Source organism: Pinus tabuliformis, chromosome 8 (assembly GCF_031772625.1).
Source record: "Pinus tabuliformis cultivar Carrire ecotype Pingquan chromosome 8, CPIR1, whole genome shotgun sequence".
In the NCBI taxonomy this organism is placed as follows: Eukaryota; Viridiplantae; Streptophyta; class Pinopsida; order Pinales; family Pinaceae; genus Pinus; species Pinus tabuliformis.
Genome location: NC_142294.1, coordinates 1,002,667,954 through 1,002,686,449, shown reverse-complemented (window position 1 = coordinate 1,002,686,449; position 18,496 = coordinate 1,002,667,954). Strand labels below are relative to the sequence as shown.

Here is an 18,496-nt window from a genome sequence, read left to right as displayed (position 1 = left end):
CTGTTGCAAGTGTCGATTTCGATCGTAGGAAAAAGTTTGATTGATGTTGATGGTCGATTATCCTGTTACTATTGCTTTTGGTTTGAATTTGTAATTTTCTAGTGCCAAGAACAAGTATTCATTTCAAAATCATAAGGTGTTGTAATCGTCTCCATTTTTTGATTTCGAAAAGAAGCTTGTTGATATTTGTCGCTTGAAAAGAAATTTAGAATTGTGCATTAACTTTATTTTTAGCATCCATATACTAAGAAAGTCGAAAAACAAATACATGCATGTGCATTTGCATATAGATAGTCTGATTGGCTTGATTTAGGAAAGTGCATTTAGAGTGTGCTCTTTGCTCTTTGTGAAAAGATTCTGTCTTTCTTTTCCCTAGTAGCTAGGATTTTCATTGCATAAAAGAGATAAAAAGTTTGTTTATCATCTTAGATTGCATTTTAGGAATTACATCTACATCTCGTGGTGAACCCGAAAGGCAAACTTCATAAACAATATCAACTTAAAATAAATTCAATGAATCTAACAACGCTTTGGAACTTAATGCACAACATTTAGAAGTCTAGGCTAGAGAGGTATTCCGGCGTCGTAAAGCCTGGTAACTGTTGTTCTCACTGATAGTTGGGTGATTCCTCCACTTTGAGATGATAAGTGCCAGTACGGACTTGTGCTCCCACGTACCGTCGAGTATATTTTGGGAGACCCCAATAGGCTTAATCCTTTATCCATAGGAAGCCGTGTTTGCTGCCCTATCGATCGCAATGCACTGAACACAACATTCGGGAAGATTGACTGCCATACCGTAAAAAGTATTTTGCAGTTTTGCATTGGTTTGGTACTCCCTCTACCTAGATTTCCAGAGCAGTCCCTTTCGTTCCTTTTCAGACTCCTTAATGGAAAAGGTTCATCTGAGCACTTGTCACTTCAGGCTCATTAAAAATCGAAGGAGACTAGAGTCATCTTTTGTTTTTTCTCGACTCTTAAAAACTGAAAAAACAAGTTGTGTCAAAGCATCTAAAATTTATTTTAAACGGAATATTCATTACCCTTTTCCTACGTTGATCTTGGGTTGAGAAAATGGAGTCCTCCAACCAAGGAATTCCCCTTGGAGGAAATCCTAGTCCCTTCTCCTCTTGGGGAGATGTTGGTGCACCCCATATGGCCACATTGTCGCTTCCAAGACTGACAATTGGTTTACCTGTATGGCTCTTCTCAACCTCTGTCGTTCTGAACACCGCAATTCCTGAACAATCGAATCAGCAAATAGACGAGTCCAGAGTTACCCACAAACCTTCTACTTCCACTAATTCTTCCTCTCTTCCTTCCTCTTCACTTGATGGGGCTGGTAAAGCCAAAAGTCAAGTGTCTAAGGAGAAGAAGGAAAAGAAGAAGAAAGAGAAGAAGAAGAAGGAGCCAAAAGGGAATGGGGGCAAACGAGTGTCGTCTAGCGAAAATCCACACACTGCACCGACCAGGCCTAAATCGCCATGTGTCATTTGCAAGGGAGACCACTATCACAGAGATTTTCCTTGCATCCCTCGGATCTTAAGGGACTGGTCTCCTCGTTTGCACAACCCGGTGTCGTCAACCTCTGATGATCATGTTGAAAACACACCGTCAACTAGTGAAAGTGAAGCCCCATGACAAAAAGGAAAATATAGATTTCCTTGTAAACTGTGCGAAGGCGATCACACCGTCCACCGTTGTCCCTTCTTAGACAAAGCTAAAATAGTTTTGGATGATCGTCCGGTTTCACCGTTACGACTTCCTCCTGGATATAAAAAACTCTTGCCGAGTCCGTCACTAGTTGAAAATCTGGATGGCCCGCTCAGGTGGTCAGCCGAAGCATCTATCATTGAAGATAAACCATCTGAATCCATACCAGACAAAATTCAAAAGGTCGAGGCGGCAGTTGACCCGATCTTGCCTTCAGAGGTTCCTTCTTCAGATGATACAGTCACTGAAGAGAACAAGATGACACTGTCCAAATTCTTTTCATAAGCACAGACTCCAATGAACATGGGGGCAATTTACCCGTTCCTTTACCGCAGAAAGGAAGTTCTTCAGAGTCGTACCCGGTCGTCTATTCAGTCCCACCTCCAAGCAACCTAGTTGTCCCCTTCGATTGGAATCAACTAGGCAGACCCCGTTTACCAGCTAGTATACCATTCCGAATTATTGTTCAAATATATAGAATGTTTATGGCTGGTACCATCATAGATGAGGGGGCTTCTGTGAGTATCCTTTCCTCAACTACTTGGAAAGTTCTTGGTTTGCCATCGCTTTTTCCTGAGATGAGAAATCTAACAGGCTTCGATAAAGGAACCAGTCGACCGTTAGGGATCCTTCCCAATGTGCCCATAACATTGAGAGGGAAAACCGTTCACATGAACGTAATGGTGGTTCAAGGACCCCTGGATTACAATCTACTCCTTGGACGAGACTATATTTATTGCATGAGATCCATTGTCTCATCACTCTTTAGAGTGATGTGTTTTCCGCACGAAGGAAGAGTGGTCAAGCTCGTAGACCAGCTTTCATTTCCCGTATCACGCATAGCAAATAGTCATATACCATCCCTAAATGGTCTTTTCACGCAAGAAATGTCTCAATCCCCAGTCCGTCCACCCGATAAGCGCGAGTGATTCGGGGGGACATGACTGAAACCCAGGGGGCATGCACCCTGGTCTGCTTCGGCAGGAAAACTTCGGGTATAAGGTAGGTTTCCGCGAGAGAATATGACTAGTCTGTACCCCCATCCGTGATTAGAAGAGGGGGTTATTCTAGAACAAGATTATCTTGTCAAAGTTATGTGGGTTGGCGGGCATCGCCGCTTACCTTTGTCTATTTCGGTAGACATCGCTGAGGAAGTGTTTTGTTTGCGCTGTAAATAGAACAATCTTTGGTAACCTGTAAGAGGTAGGCCTCTCTCGGTAGAAAAAATGTTTTAACGGACTAAAGAAGGGGTAACCTTGAAACTCTATTTTATACCTGGGGGCATGCAAGCCTTTTGGAGTGCAAGCGAAGAGCGACTATTTATTTTTAAAATTTTTAGGACCTCTAACCCTTTAAACTCATAGGATTGGTCGTCTCCTAACTTGCATAAAGGAAGGATGTGGGGCACAACTCTAAAAGTTGTCGTTTCATATGAGACATTCTTATCACACGACTGGATTAATCGAGAAGTTTTAGCACATAGTTCAAGCTCGTTAAAAAATAAACATAAGACATGAGCAAATGTTTCCACCCGCGTTTAAGCTTGTTAAAAAATGAACTATTCCCAGGTAGATAACCATCGTGAATGTAGTACTTCAGCCATTAAAGCCTTGGTCGTGTTTGCACCGTCACCTCCACTTTTTCATTGGCCGATCATTCACCTCCATTTGATTTTTTACCCATTTTGAGGAACAGCTGCGAAGAGTGATTTCACTAGCCATCCTTGTGACACTGCCGTGATTGGAAAATTCCAAACCTTACCTGGAATCAGCTGCTACCCGTTTTATCACTCGTTCCTCAAAAGACGAGTCTCCTTTAAGCTCTTTTCAAATGACTCGTAAAACATGAAAAGGTTGCCGAGCCATTGGCCTTTCCAGCTCATTAAAGAGACAGGAAGTGTTATCCCTCCTAGATTTTAATCTTTTTGGACCTAGGGCATTATTACACAAAAAGATCGAGCGATTGTTTTGTTCGGCTTGTTAAAAATATCGAAAATTCATCCCTTCTGTATTGTTTTATACTTTTTCGGACTTAAGGGATTAGATGACGAAAAAGGAATTTTGGAGTTACCTTTACGTTCCTTTTCAGACTCTCTAAAATTGAAAAGGAACGAGTTATCTTTGTCGTTAAACTCGTTAAAAAGATTAATAGCGACAAACTTGTCTATAGACGAGAACGAGTTTCACTATCGCTAGGCTCGTTAAAACATAGCAATGGGTTTGCCCGAAGGGCAAATTATAGAACAAGCATATGTTATCCTCCTCAAGCTTGACAAAAATAAAGAGGTATTGGTCAGCAATGACTGGGGAAAATTGGGAAGAAAACTCAAAGAAACTTTGTTGGTAGCAAGTCGCTCTTGAACATGACACTTCCACTCCGTGTCCGAGTCGGGTTGGGTTGTTTCATTCACCGGTCACATCACCATGGTCATGCCATACCATCCATATTTGGGGTTAATGCTACCGATCCATCACATCAGTGTCGCCGATATGTTCAAGAAAAGTCATTCAGAGAATTCACCTGTGTCTCACCCACTACCATACATTATACTCCATTCTTTCATGACCGCCACCCTGAACCTTATATCACCAGATCGTTTTCACCTCCATTAAAATCATTTGCTCCATTCCATGTCATTGATGTGGGATTCATTAAGGCCCTCCTGTGACAGATCACTTCTTGTCGACATCAGCTCATTATCCAAGAAGTTGATCTAGGAACACCCCATTCAGTACTTTGAAGCTTGCATGCCTCAATGGCAAGTTTCTCACTTCCGGCGACAGGTTTACATCAATGACCTTCGACCGAAAGATTTTGCGTGGTGTTCGACACCAAGTCCTTTATTCACACCACGTGAATTGTACTGCAGTACCTTGAGGGTCATTATCATTATCGGTGATTCCTCTCGCGCTTGTTAACAGTTTAAATCATTGACTGGTAATCAAGCGATGTCTTTCCATGTTCGACTTCAGAACATTTCTCACATGGATCGACTTGTACTTCGAGTGAAGATCGGACGAGATTGAAGACCCCGGATCTAGTTTCATCCATCCAGGCTACGATACATATTCAGGGAAATAAAGACATTAAATGTACATCATTGCTGCACAGATAATCATCCACTCAAAAGGATGATGGCTCTATCAGAATCATCATTCTACACTCAGACGATTGTCTGTCCTATGTACATGAAAATGAATTTATAAAGCTGAGCATGGGAATGCCCGTCTCAGCTAGATCATGAAAATAGTATGAAGATAATGTATTGTATTGTATCTTATTATAGGTCTCCTCCCAGCATTGAAAGAACTTCGGATCCTCATAATAAAGCATTTCACCCGACACCAAAAGGTTAACGGGCTCATACTTTAGGGGGCAACTGTTATAGATATTTTTGTGCCCTATAACCCCAAGCATGAAATGTCCATAAACCAAGGGCTCCTAAGTCCCTAAAAGTTTTGTTCTAACCCCTAAAGGAACAAGGTCAATAGATTACAACTTCTCCCAGAAGTTCTCCATGAGAAACTACTCGTAATTGGTCAAAACAAGATCATTGCAGCTGCTCCACTGGCTAAGTGCGTTGCATCTCACCTAAATACACTGTGAGGGTGCGTTGCATTTCAAAAGTCCCTTCTGTGGGGTGCGATGGGTGAGAAATGACAAATGGAAGTGTCATTCCGCGAGGTGGAGAGGCAATGGAAGCTTCCAGAATCTTCTCCTGTGACACTTGCCTCACTTAATTCGACCAAAGATGAGTAAGAGGCCATCAGTCTCCAAGTGGAAGCAAGAACTATCAGAGAGAAGACACTAATCAAATCACAAGCTGACTCATCCCCCTTACAGATATCTATATATGGATCCCTCATCCCAGAGATCTAGAGTTTGGAATTTTGCATATTGTAAGGAATTGTTGTTGGTTTCTAGAGACAAACATCAGATTGTTGCGTGATCTAAGCTTTGTTTGAGGTGAAGAGGGGCTTCTTTGCTGGGAGGTTGATGCTGGATCGAAACAATTGGTTGTAACTCCTCCTGGATCTTTTCTTGTTTATCAATAAAAGCTATTTGAGTTTTCCTCCATGCTTTTGTATCATTGATGCTTGTTACATTTGTATGGTCAATTTACATCTGATCCTAGATTGTTTATGATTATAGATCCATGTCTTTGTATAGTGCTATGCTTCTATGATCTTACAGGTACTTTGTGAAGCTGGGCGTGCAAGGGAGCAGGTAGTTGAGGACTATCAAAGAAGAGAGGGATCGAATCGAAGGATTAGCGCAAGACAGAGGTTGGTCTTTCTGTTCCTCTCTATCTATAATTCATAAAGGAAAAACAAAAGTAGTTTTTCTCTGTTTGTTTCTAAGGCAGTTGTCACACCTTAGTGGGATAGAGCAGTTCTAAATAGACACTTTTCCCTGTAACATAGGGGTAGAGCCTCTGATCATTCAGTGTAAGAGGGATATTGCCTCCAAATTTGAGATGAAAGATCTTGGGTTGATGCACTATTTCTTAGGCATAGAGGTGTGGTAGAGACCTAGTGAGATTTTCCTTAACCACGAAAAATATGTTTTCAAAATCTTGGATATATTTGGGTTGGTGGATTGAAAATTTGTGGCAACACTGATGGAGGCAAACTTCAAGAAGTTATGTGGTTAAATTGTAGGATCATATCTAGCGGATCCTTCTTTGTACTAGTAGTTGATTGGGGCTATGATGTTTTTGGTCAACATAAGACCAAATATATGTTTTTCCATTAACAACTTGATCCAATTCATGGTGGAACCTTTGCATGCTCACTAGGTGGTCGCAAAACATGTGTTGAGATATATACATGGGACGATAAACTATGGACTGAGATATACCTTCGACGATGAGTTGAGACTACATGGATATAGAGATGCAGATTGGGCTGAGAGGATTACTTATAGGAAGAGAAATTCAGGGTGTTGTTTGAGCTTAGGATCTGGCATGATTTCTTAGATGAACAGGAAACAAAAATTTGTCACTCTCAGTATAGCCAAGGCAGAGTACATTGTAGCTAGTATGTCTAGTTGTGAGGAAGTATGGTTGTGGAAGCTCTTTGCAGAGATATTTGAAATTAGATAAATTTTGATGTCCAAAATGGGCCTCCTAAGGAATATTATAATTTGTAGTCGAAATAATAAAATAAGATTAGATTACCTCATCAAGTTTTGCAGGGAATAAAGAAAAAACTATTTTTTCAACACATATTTTCAACTTATCTCCCTATTATTTTACTCAAATTTCAAACGCGAGCCCTTGTTGGATGTAGAATTTAATTTTTCATTCGAGGAGCACACATGTTGCATACTTTTGATGGACCCTACTACAAGAAAAATGTGAAATACATGAAAAAATTTGATTACATGTATTTCACAATTTTTCGTGTACTAAGGTCCACTAAAAGTATGCAACACGGGTATTCTTTCGATGAAAAATTAAATTCCACATCCAATGAGTGCTCCTGCTCGAAATTTGAGTAAAATCAAAGGGAGATGAGTTGAAAAAATAGTTTTTTTTTTTTTCATCTTTTTACCTTTTTACTCCATAAATGGTGAATCATCCCCCATGGTTTACATTGTCATATTGAATCCTATTGGTTCTTATAAAGTTGACTTTTGTTGTACATTTTTCTTTTGAGGCCAATTTTCTACCTTAAATATTCTCTAGTGGTAGGTGCTTGATATGACTGTGATATACTGTGACAATCAAAGAAAGATCCGAATTTCAAAGAATCCAATATTCCATTATAGGTTGAAGCACATTGAGATCAAGTGCCACTTTATCAGGGATATGGTACTGCAATGAGCGGTGAGACTCCAACACATCTCGATAGATAAGAAAGTTGCAGACATTCTCACCAAGCCTTTGCCAAAAATGAAGTTCTTATTCTTCAAAGAGCAGCTTGGAGTGCAGGAGAATGTGACCCTCTGTTATAGACATATTTGGGCACTGCAACCCCAATCTTCTATGTCCATAAACTAGGGCTCTTTAACCCCTAAAAGAGTTGTTTCATACCCTAAAGGATCATGGTCAACTGATTACATCATTCCCTAGAAGTTCCACCTGAAAAACCATCCAGAACTGGCCAAAACTGGACCATACTGACTGCTCCACTGTCAGGGTTCGATGCATACTGCCTTCTACACTAGCCAGGTGTGATGCATACTAAAGAGGCCTTTTGTATGGTGTGATGAGCGAGGATGGACAAATGTCTGAGGCAGTTTGCTAAGTGGATGCTCATGGAATCTTCTAGAATCTTCTCCTATGACACTTGCCTCTCTGAATTCACCCAGGGATGAGTAAGAGATCCAAGAAATCTCCAAGTGGAATCAAAAACAACAGGTGGAATGACACTAATCAAAAACCTAGAGATGACTCACACACTTGCACACATCTATAAATGGATCCCTCATCTGAGAGATCTAGAGGCTGGAATTTTGTAATTTGTAAGGAAGTGTTGATAGTTTGTATATGAGAAAGAGCATTGTATTGTTGGGCGATCTTGCTTTTCATGAGGTGAAGAGGGCTTTGATGCTGGGAGGATGATGCTGGATTAGACAACTGGGTTGTAATTCTCCCTTCTATTTAATAAAGTTCTTTGAGTTTTCCTCCATACAATTGTGTATTTGTGAATGTTCTTGTTTGTGAATGCCATTGTATGTTCATTGTATTTTTAATTCTGCAATGCTTATGATATAATATATCAAGATGCTTTGATGGTGTTTTGTTACTTTGTTTCTACAGGTATTCTCTAAGCGGGATAAGTAGGAGAGAAGGTGTAAGCTCTGTCAAGGGGGAGAGAGATCAAGCAAGGAGTTAAGCGGAAGATCCAGGTTGGTTCCTTTGCCTCTCTCTTATCTATCATACATAGAGAAAATCACAAATTGCTTTAAACTGTTTGTTTCTAGGGTAGCTGTCAATCCTAGAGGGCTAGTCGATCGAAAAGACACTAGTTTTCCCAAAAACAAAATGGTGACTCCGCTGGGGATCGAATAGATGTTTGTTTTTTGTTGTTGTTTGTTTTATAAACTATAGACAAAGCCTGAAGTTAGCCATATATCCTTCGAACTGCTCTTGCTCTACAATTGCAAAGTAGATGAATGTTTCTTCAGTCAATCTCTGGTTTAGTTTATGAATTTAACATTTGACTTACAAGCATTCTAGATGCCCTTTTGATATCTTAGTAACCTCCCAATATCATTCCTCTGTACTTTTCTCTTTATTTTCCATCATAGCTCAGCTTAACTCACTGAAATCAACTGCAAATTTGAGCCAAAACCCATCTCAGTTGCGCTCCCTAGCCCATTGCACTATCTGTCACTATCAACTAGTATGCATTGCACCTCCCGAGCCTAAAAAGTGTGATGCATCCCTGTTTCTATGAAGCCCAGGTGCAATGACTGACTGAACCTATTTCCCTCCTTGAAATTTGGGGTTTTTGTCCTTGTTTTCAGCTCTGTTTAGTTGTTTTTACTGCTTATGAACAGTGCCTCATTACTGAAGCCTACTTGCATTACGTAGATCAGCATCCATTGATTAGGATTAGTAAATTTTGTTATGTATTTGTCCATCATTTACAATCCTTTATCGAAAAGTTGCTTAAATCGATCTGTCGTTTTGGTACAAAAAGTGTTGTAACTATTGTTTTGTGTCAAAAAGAGAAGTGTTGTTGAGTCTTCCTTCCCAGAATAGTCGATTGAACTCTTCTTCAAGTATTTGATTTGATTTGTTGATATTTGAAGTGTCGAAAGCATTTTCTATTCGAGATTGAGAAGTGTCGAGTAGTCTTCCTTTCCATTTTGAAAAAGAAATTGTCAAAATGTCGCTTTGAGTAAAATATTTCAGAGCTTTGCTATACTTAGTTTTCCTTTTTGGCATTTTTCACATTAAAGGGAATGAAAAACAAATACATGCATTTGTATTTGCATTTAGACTGTGTGCAAAAAATGATTTAGGAAAAAGTGCATTTAGTGTGTGCTCTTTGCTTTTGTTTGAAGGAACCGTAATTTTCTTTCCCTAATAGCTAGGATTTTCATTGCTCAAAATAAACAACGATTGTTTATCATTGTAGATTGCATTTTTAGGAATTTTAAATCTACATCACACGGTGAACCATTGAAAGGAAAAATTCTAAACAAGATCAACTCTAAAATAAATTTCAATGAACTTAACAACGCTTTGGAACCTAACGCAACACATCTAGAGGTCTAGGCTAGAGACGTGTTCTGGTGTTGTAAAAACTTGTAACTATCGTTTTCATCGAAGGTTGGGTGATTCCTCATCTTTGATATGACAAGTGCTAGCACGGACTAGTGCTCCCCGTACCGTCGCGTATATATTGGGAGACCACAATAGGCTTATATCCTTTATCCATAGGAAGTCGTGTCTGCCACCTTATCGATCACAATGCACTGAACACAACATTCAAGAAGATTGACTGCCGTACATAAGTCCTTGGTAATTTCTCTTTAATTTATCACCAAGGCGTATATTGCAGTTTTGCGATTGTTTTGGTAATCCCTCTGTCTAGATTTCCAAAGTAGTCACTTTCGTTCCTTTTCGACTCTTTAAAAGAAAAGGTCCATCTGAGCACTTTTCACTTCAGGCTCATTAAAAATCGAAGAGGACTAGAATCATCTTTAGCTTTTTCTCAACTCTTGAAAATTGAAAAAGAAAATTTGTGTCAAAGTGTCATTAAAATTTATTAATTCGGAATAACATCCCTGTTCCTTAGTTGATCCTAGGTTGAGATATATGGAGACAAATCCGGGATCCACCAATCAAGGAATCCCTTTCAAGGGGAATCTTAGTCCTTTTTCCTCTTGGGGAAATATTGGTGCTCCATATATGGCCACATTGTCCCTTTCGGGAATTACAATTGGCCTGCCAGTATGGCTATTCTCAACCTCTGTCATTCAAAATACCGTAATTCCTTAGCAATTGAATCAGCAACCAGTTGATACTGAAGTTGACCCTTCGCCTTCTTCTTTGTTTGTTTCTCCCTCCCCTTCTTCCTCTTCGCTTGGTGAAAATAGCGATGCTAGTAACCAAGTGGCTGAGAAGAAGAAGAAAGGGAAGGAGAAGAAGAAGAAGAAGCCAATTCAGCAAGGGGGAAACCATGCAGCATCTGGTGAAAATCCGTACACTAAGCTTTCCAAACCCAAATCTCCATGCATAATTTGTAGAGGAGACCATTTTCATCGAGAATGTTCGTGCATTCCTCGGATCTTGAGAGAATGGTCCCCCTGTTCACACCAACCAGTGTCATCAACCTCTGGTGATCATGTTGACTGCACACCATACCCTTCCCCGTTGTCCTTTTTTTTATGAAGCCAAAAGAGTCTTGCATAACCGTCCTGCTGCACTGCACTGACCTCCACCTCGATACAGGAAACTCACCCCAAGTCCTTTACTAGTTGAAAATCTGACTGACATAACTCAACCATTGGTCGAAACACCTCTCATTGAAAACGAATCTTCTAAGTCCATACTAGACCAAATTCAATAGGTCGAGATGGCAGTCAACCCAGTTTTACCTTCAAAAGATCATACCCTTCCCGAAGAGAGTGAGAACAATACCACTCAAATTCTTTTTATTACTTCAGAGTCTGATGAACTTGGGGGAAATCCTCCCGCTCCTTCGCAACAAGAAGAGAATCCCCCAGTTCCTGCGACTCAAGGGGTTATTTCTCCTGTTTATTTGGTACCCCCTCCAAGTAGTCTAGTCACTTCCTTCGATTGGAATCGACTAGAAAGATCTCACCTTCCTTCTTATGTACCTTTCAAGATCATACTACAAGTTTACAAAATGATCATGTCAGGCACTATAATAGATGAGGGTGCGTCAGTGAGTATCCTTTCCTCAACTTCTTGGAAAGCACTTGGTTCGCCATCGCTTATGCATGTTACACAGAATTTGCCAGGCTCTAACAAAGGAACCAACCGACCGTTAGGGATCCTTCCTAAGTTACCGATAACTTTGAGAAGGAAAATCGTTCACCTGAACATGATGGTAGTCCCAGGACCATTAGATTTCAATCTACTCCTTGGACGTGACTATGTTTACAATATGGAGGCTATTGTTTCAACACTCTTCTGAGTGATGTGTTTCCCACATGAAGGCAAAATTGTCACCATTGACCAGCTTTCATTTCTCGGTTCAAGCACAACTCCAAGTCGATCATCATCCCTAAATGGTCCTTGTACATTAGTAGTGTCTCTCGAACCTTCATTCCATCCACCTAATTACCGTGAGTAGTCTGGTGAATGTAACGAAGCTTAGGGGGCATGCACCCTTGTCTGCTTTGGTGAACGAACCCAGCTGAAAAGATAGGCCCTGTAGGTTATGTGATTGGTCTGAAACACCATTCACTTTTGTCTGCACTGCAGAAGAAGCAAAGGAATTGTTTTGTTTACTCTGTGGACAAAACCATCCTACCATGTGAATTTCCCTGTAAGTTAAGTGATTGGTCTAACACACCATTCACCTTTGTCTATTTGGCAGACAAACCCAAGGAAGTGTTTTGTCTAATTGCTGACAAAAACCATCTTGCTTAACCACAGTGATTTCTGTATGGTTACTAGAGACTCTCCTTTTCATCATGCTGGGGGCATGCAACCCTTTTTTCAATTTCATTTTCTAGCCTTTTAGCTTTTTAGCTTTTTAGATTTTTAGCTTCTTAGGTTAGGTGATTGGTCCAACACACCATTCACCTTTGTCTGCACTGTAGACAAGGAAAAGGAAGTGTTTTGTCTAACCGTGGATGAAACTATCCTACCTAAGCTCAGTAGTTCCTTAACTTTTTAGTATTTCTAGCTTTTTAGTTTTGTCTTTTCTAATTTTTTAGTTTTTCCATTTCTAGTTCACATAGAAAGAAAAACTAAAAACTGAGCATATGTTGTCGCATGGTTCAAAGCTCATTAAAAAATAAACCTACCACTGAGCATATGTTGTCGCATGATTCAAGCTCATTAAAAAATAAACCTACCACTGAGCATGATTCCCCATCGTTCAAGCTCGTTAAAAAATGAACCCACCTTCGGTAAATAACCTTTGTGATTGCTATACTATCAGCCTTTTGAGCCTTGGTTGTGTTCCTGCCATCACCTTGATTCTTTTGGCCGATCATACGCTTCCACTTGATTGTTTACCTTTTTGAGGAACAGCTACGACGAGTGGTCCTATTAGCCACACTCTTCACATCACCATGTTTTGAGAAGTTCCAAGCTTAACCGGAACCAGTTGCTACCCTAAACACCATTCATTCCTCAAAAAACGAGTCTCCTTTAAAATATTTTCAGACTCATTAAATATGAAAAGATTGTCGAGCACTTGTCTTTTTCGGCTTGTTAAAGTGATCGAAAAGTCATTCCTTTCATATTATTTTATCATTTTTCAGACTTAAGGGATTATGCTATGAAAAAGAACTGCTGGAGTTTCCTTTTCGTCTCTTTTCGAACTCTCTAAACATGAAAAGGACCGAGTTATCCTTGTCGTTAAACTTGTTAAAACAATAGCGACAAACTCGTCCACCCGAGATGAGGTAGAGTTTCCTTTTCGTCCTTATTCAAACTCTTTAAACATGAAAAAGACCGAGTTATCTTTGTCGTTAAACTCATTAAAACAATAGCGACAAACTTGTCGACCTAGACAAGAACGATTTTCACTGTCATTAGACTCGCTAAAAGATAGCGACAGGTTTGCCCAAAGGGAGAATTATAGAACAAGCATATGTTATCCTCCTCAAGCATGCCAAAAATAAAGAGGTACTGGTCAGCAATGACTAGGGAAAAAGAGAAGAAAACTTGAAGAATTTTATGGTAGCAGGTCGCTCTTGAACATGACACTTTCACTCCATCACTATTATTGAGTCGGGTTGGGTTATTCCATTCACTGGTCATTTCACCATTGGTCTTCCACACCATCCATCTTTTGGGGTTAACGCTACCAATCCATCTCAGTGTCACCAATATGTTCAAGAGAAGTCATTCAATCAAGAATTCACCATCCAGTTAATGCCTCATCCACTGCAATACCTTCACCCTCCATTTTTCATGACCGCCATTCCTGAACCTTGTGTCGTCAGATCGTTTTCACCTCTAGAAAATCATTTGCTTCATTTAGTTTCATATATGTGGGATACATTAAGGCCCTCCTACGATGGGTCACTTCTTGTAGACATCAGCTCATTATCCAAGAAGTCGACTTAGAAACAACCCTTTTAGTACTTTGAAGCTTGCATGCCTCAATGGCAAGTTTATCACTTCCAGCGATAGGTTGACATCAATGGCCTTCGACCGAAAGATTTTGCATGGTGTTCGACATCGGATCATATATTCACACCAAGTGAATTATACTGTAGTACCTTGAGGGTCATTATCATTATTGGTGATTCCTCTCGTGTTCGTTAACAGCTCACATTATTGGCTAGTAATCAAGCAATGTCTCTCCATGTTCGACTTCAGAACATCTTTTCACATGGATCGACTTGTACATCGAGCGAAGATTGAACGAGTTTGAAGAACCCAGATCTAGTTTCATCCATCCGGTTTGCGATATATTTAGGACTATAAAGACATAAAATGTACATAGAAGCTGCACAGATGGTCATCCGAGCCAGAGATGATGACTCTACATATAAAGAATCACCAGTCTGCAACTGCAGATGATTATCTGTTCTATGTACATAGTTGAATTTATAAAGTTGAGCATGGGAATGCCCGCCTCAGCTGGATCATGAAAAATTATATTATGATAATGTATTGTATTGTATCTTATACAGGTCACCTTCCAGTTTCAAAACCTCGGATCCTCATGATAAATAATTTCACCCGACATCAAATATTTACAACTTCATGATTTAGGGGGCAACTTTTATAGACATATTTGGGAACTGCAACCCCAATATTATATGTCGATAAACTAGGGCTCTTTAACTCCTAAAATAGTTGTTTCGTACCCTAAAGGATCATGGTCAACTAATTAGATCATTCCCCAGAAGTTCCACTTGAAAAACCATCCAGAACTGGCCAAAACTGGACCATACTAACTGCTCCACTATCAAGGTGCAATGCATACTAACTTCTACACTAGCTAGGTGCGATGCATACTAAAGTGGCCTTCTGTAGGGTGTGATGAGCGAGGATGGACAAATGTCCAAGGCAGTTTGCTAAGTGGATACTCATGGAATCTTCTAGAAACTTCTCCTATGACACTTGCCTCTCTGAATTCCCCTAAGGATGAGTAAGAGATCCAAGAAATATCCAAGTGGAACAAAAAACAATAAGTGGAATGACACTAATCAAAAACCCAGAGATGACTTACACCCTTGCACACATCTATAAATGGATCCCTCATCTGAGAGATCTGGAGGCTGGAATTTTGTAATTTGTAAGGAAGTGTTGATAGTTTGTATCTGAGAAAGAGCATTGTATTGTTGGGTGATCTTACTTTTCATGAGGTGAATAGGGCTTTGATGTTGAGAGGATGATGCTGGATCAGACAACCGGGTTGTAATTGTCCCTTCTATTTAATAAAGTTCTTTGAGTTTTCCTCCATACAATTGTGTATTTTTGAATGTTTTTATTTGTGAATGCCATTGTATGTTCATTGTATTTCTGATTCTGCAATGCTTATGATATAATAGATCAAGATGCTTTGATGGTGTTTTGTTACTTTGTTTCTACAGGTATTCTCTAAGTGGGATAAGTAAGAGAGAAGGTGCAAGCTCTGTCAAGGGGCAGAGAGATCAAGCAAGGAGCTAAGCGGAAGATCCAGGTTGGTTCCTTTGCCTCTCTCTTATCTATCATACATAGAGGAAATCGCAAATTGCTTTAAACTGTTTGTTTCTAGGGTAGCTGCCAATCCTAGAGGGCTAGTCGATCGAAAAGACACTAGTTTTCCCAGAAACATCCTCCCCATGAGGGAACAATGTTGATCGAGGACACTAAGCATACGTTATCCCCAAGGAAATTTTTAAGGATGGAAAATTTTCTTGAAGTTTCAAAACATTGGCAAATCTCACTAATCCCTAATATGCAAACTATAAAATGTTTATTAATATATTTGTAACATTATTCAAACTTATAATGATTTTATATATAGTCTATATATAATGTTGATGACTTTTAAGGTAAAATAATTTTATATTCTAAAATTTGGGCAAATCGTCTTTTATAAAATTGGAAACTGGCGAATCTTTTTTGTGGAAAAATCATGGAAAATTACCCCATTGGGCGAACATTAACCCCTAAAATTTTCCATGGAACTTATCCCCCATCTTTATGACTACCCATCAACTTGGTGAAGGGGGATGTGCAGTGAGGCTCCTGGGTGAGGGTACTTCTTAAAGCCATGGACTTCACTGAGTACATACCCTAGTATGCATCCTACCCACAAATCACCTTTGTGTCTTTATTGACCATAGGGCCATGGAATTAGTTAAGCTTGTCAGGATTGCCACCCGTTTGGCTAGTGGGTGAGGAGAATTAGGTGCATGTGAGATTTACCTAATTTCGGCCACAACTACCATGGACTTGGTTATGGTAAATTGATCTCCCTAAGTATTGTACGTAGGTGTTCTACCACTTGATTACTAAAACTCAATTTGGGTGAGGGTCAATCAGTGGACATAGGGTGTGTGTGATATTTACCAAGGTCATTTATGATGGCATGGACTTGGTTGTGGTAAATCTATCTCCCTTATTGTCGTGTGGATCATTATTCTTCTTCTACAGATCAAGTCATCATTGTTCAACTAAGATGAGATGAGATTCTCTTATGTAGAGTCATGTACATTGGAGATTAGACTTATGGTGTTGTTGAAATTCTTCCTTAGCTGAGAGGGAGTGTCAAAATTGGATAGCTTCAATTGGAATTGCTTCAATGAAACTATGAACAAAAGTCAAATGATAAAACTAGAAGGCATAAAGAAGATCCTTCAATAGATCAACAACAAACAAATCTGAAATTTATGGAATCAAAGTGACAATCTATAAGTGCAAAGGGATAATACTAAAAATATACCTGTATTATAATCTCAATTTTGAACATAACATCATCAGGAGAAAATAAGGGAATTTGATTCTCAACTTTGCCTCTCCTATGTTCCACAAAACGTTAATTTTACTAGAAGAAAAATTATGAAAATAACATGAAAATAATCGCATATGAAACAAATTTGTCATATCAAAACCCTTTGATTGAACTTTGAAAGTATCAAGCATTTACAGAATACAAGTATGTCTTTTCCCAAAAGTCAACCCTCATTACATTGGAAATGCTAATATTTATAAAACATTACAATTTTCAAAGTATAAATAGATTTTAGGAAACTAATTTATTAATAATATAAAAATGAAAAATACTTTGATTCATTGAATAAAAAAAATTGAGATTGCTGGAAAATCCTTTGCCTTGAAATCTGGAAATTGATTGATGTTTATCCTCTGCCTTTAAATCTGGAAAAATACACAATTGTTGATACTCTATTGTATCCCTAAATGCTCAAAAAATGCTTGAATATTTTGATTGAATTCTTGAAAATTTGGAACTGATATGTTGTTGATTTCAATGTAAGATGACCTTTGGAAATCCTGTAACTATTTAAGAACTCGAAACCTGTATATCAGGGTTCAAAATCAAGGAACAAAATATTTGAAAATGAAGCTGAAATATGAGGATTCTCCAATATCTTTGCTACCTCACCAATATTGTTACAAACATTTCAAGATTATAAAGCCCTTCCTTTGTGTCAGTAAAGCTATTAATTAAAACTTTCTATAAGGAGAGGAAAATCTATTAAACTTCACTTGATTTCCTTTTCTTGGCCGGTAAGGGATAAAAGCTTCCACAATCTTTCCATAGCTCTTGAAGTATTATGACCATTAATATCCACAACCCACCATTTTCACGTTCCAAGTGTTTGTGAGAATCATGAGGACAACATAAATATCTGATTATTGTGGCATCACTATCAATTTGGTTCTATTTATTTGAATTTGACTTTATACATGACAAAGAGTCAAAAATCATCATTGGTATTGGATTCACCCAACATGGACTTTTGACATTTTCAATATTCTGCATAGAAGAATGAGTTCATGTAATAGTTATTACAATTCCCAAAATAAAAATTATAAAAATGAGTGTCATCTCATGCCTAGACATGCTTTATCCATATAGTTTCGAATAACAGATAGATGGAATGATAATGGAAATTGAGAAGCTAATCGAAGAACCTATCATATCCATTAGATAACCAAAAAAAATGCCCCGCAAGTGTCATAGCTACTGTGATTTATAACTAGCACAGTTTTGATGTCGGTGCCTCACAATACAAGCTAGCCATATGAAGGAAACAACTCTTCCAAGGCCATATCCAAAGAAGTAATTGGCAAGGAAATATTTGCAAAGGGGTTTATTAATGTTATATAGATTTCCACTTTCAAGGCTACGAGTGCTCTTGGTGGGTTCAATATTACTAGAGATTGCAATTCATTACCAATCATAAAATATCCCATCACAATAATGCTCCCATAAATCATAATACAAATTACAAAGCATAGAATCAACACCTTTGAAAAAATTTTCCGGTCCTTCATTGAAGAATATATATTGGGAAACATAGCATGGACATAAAATATAAATGCAAGCAAATAAATAACAATGGGCAATCCCCCAAATTCAACTAGTGCCCTGTTTATGGTTGTGTTAATAATAAATTATAAATAGAATAACTAACACTCATAAATCTACAGAGG

The 18,496-nt window shown here is 38.8% G+C and overlaps 1 pseudogene; it reads right to left on the bottom strand.

Annotated features, from left to right (window-relative positions):
• Positions 1 to 17,720: 17,720 nt before the first annotated feature.
• Positions 17,721 to 18,280, bottom strand: LOC149238771 (amino acid transporter AVT1B-like; annotated as a pseudogene).
• Between the last annotated feature and the right edge of the window lie 216 nt (positions 18,281 to 18,496).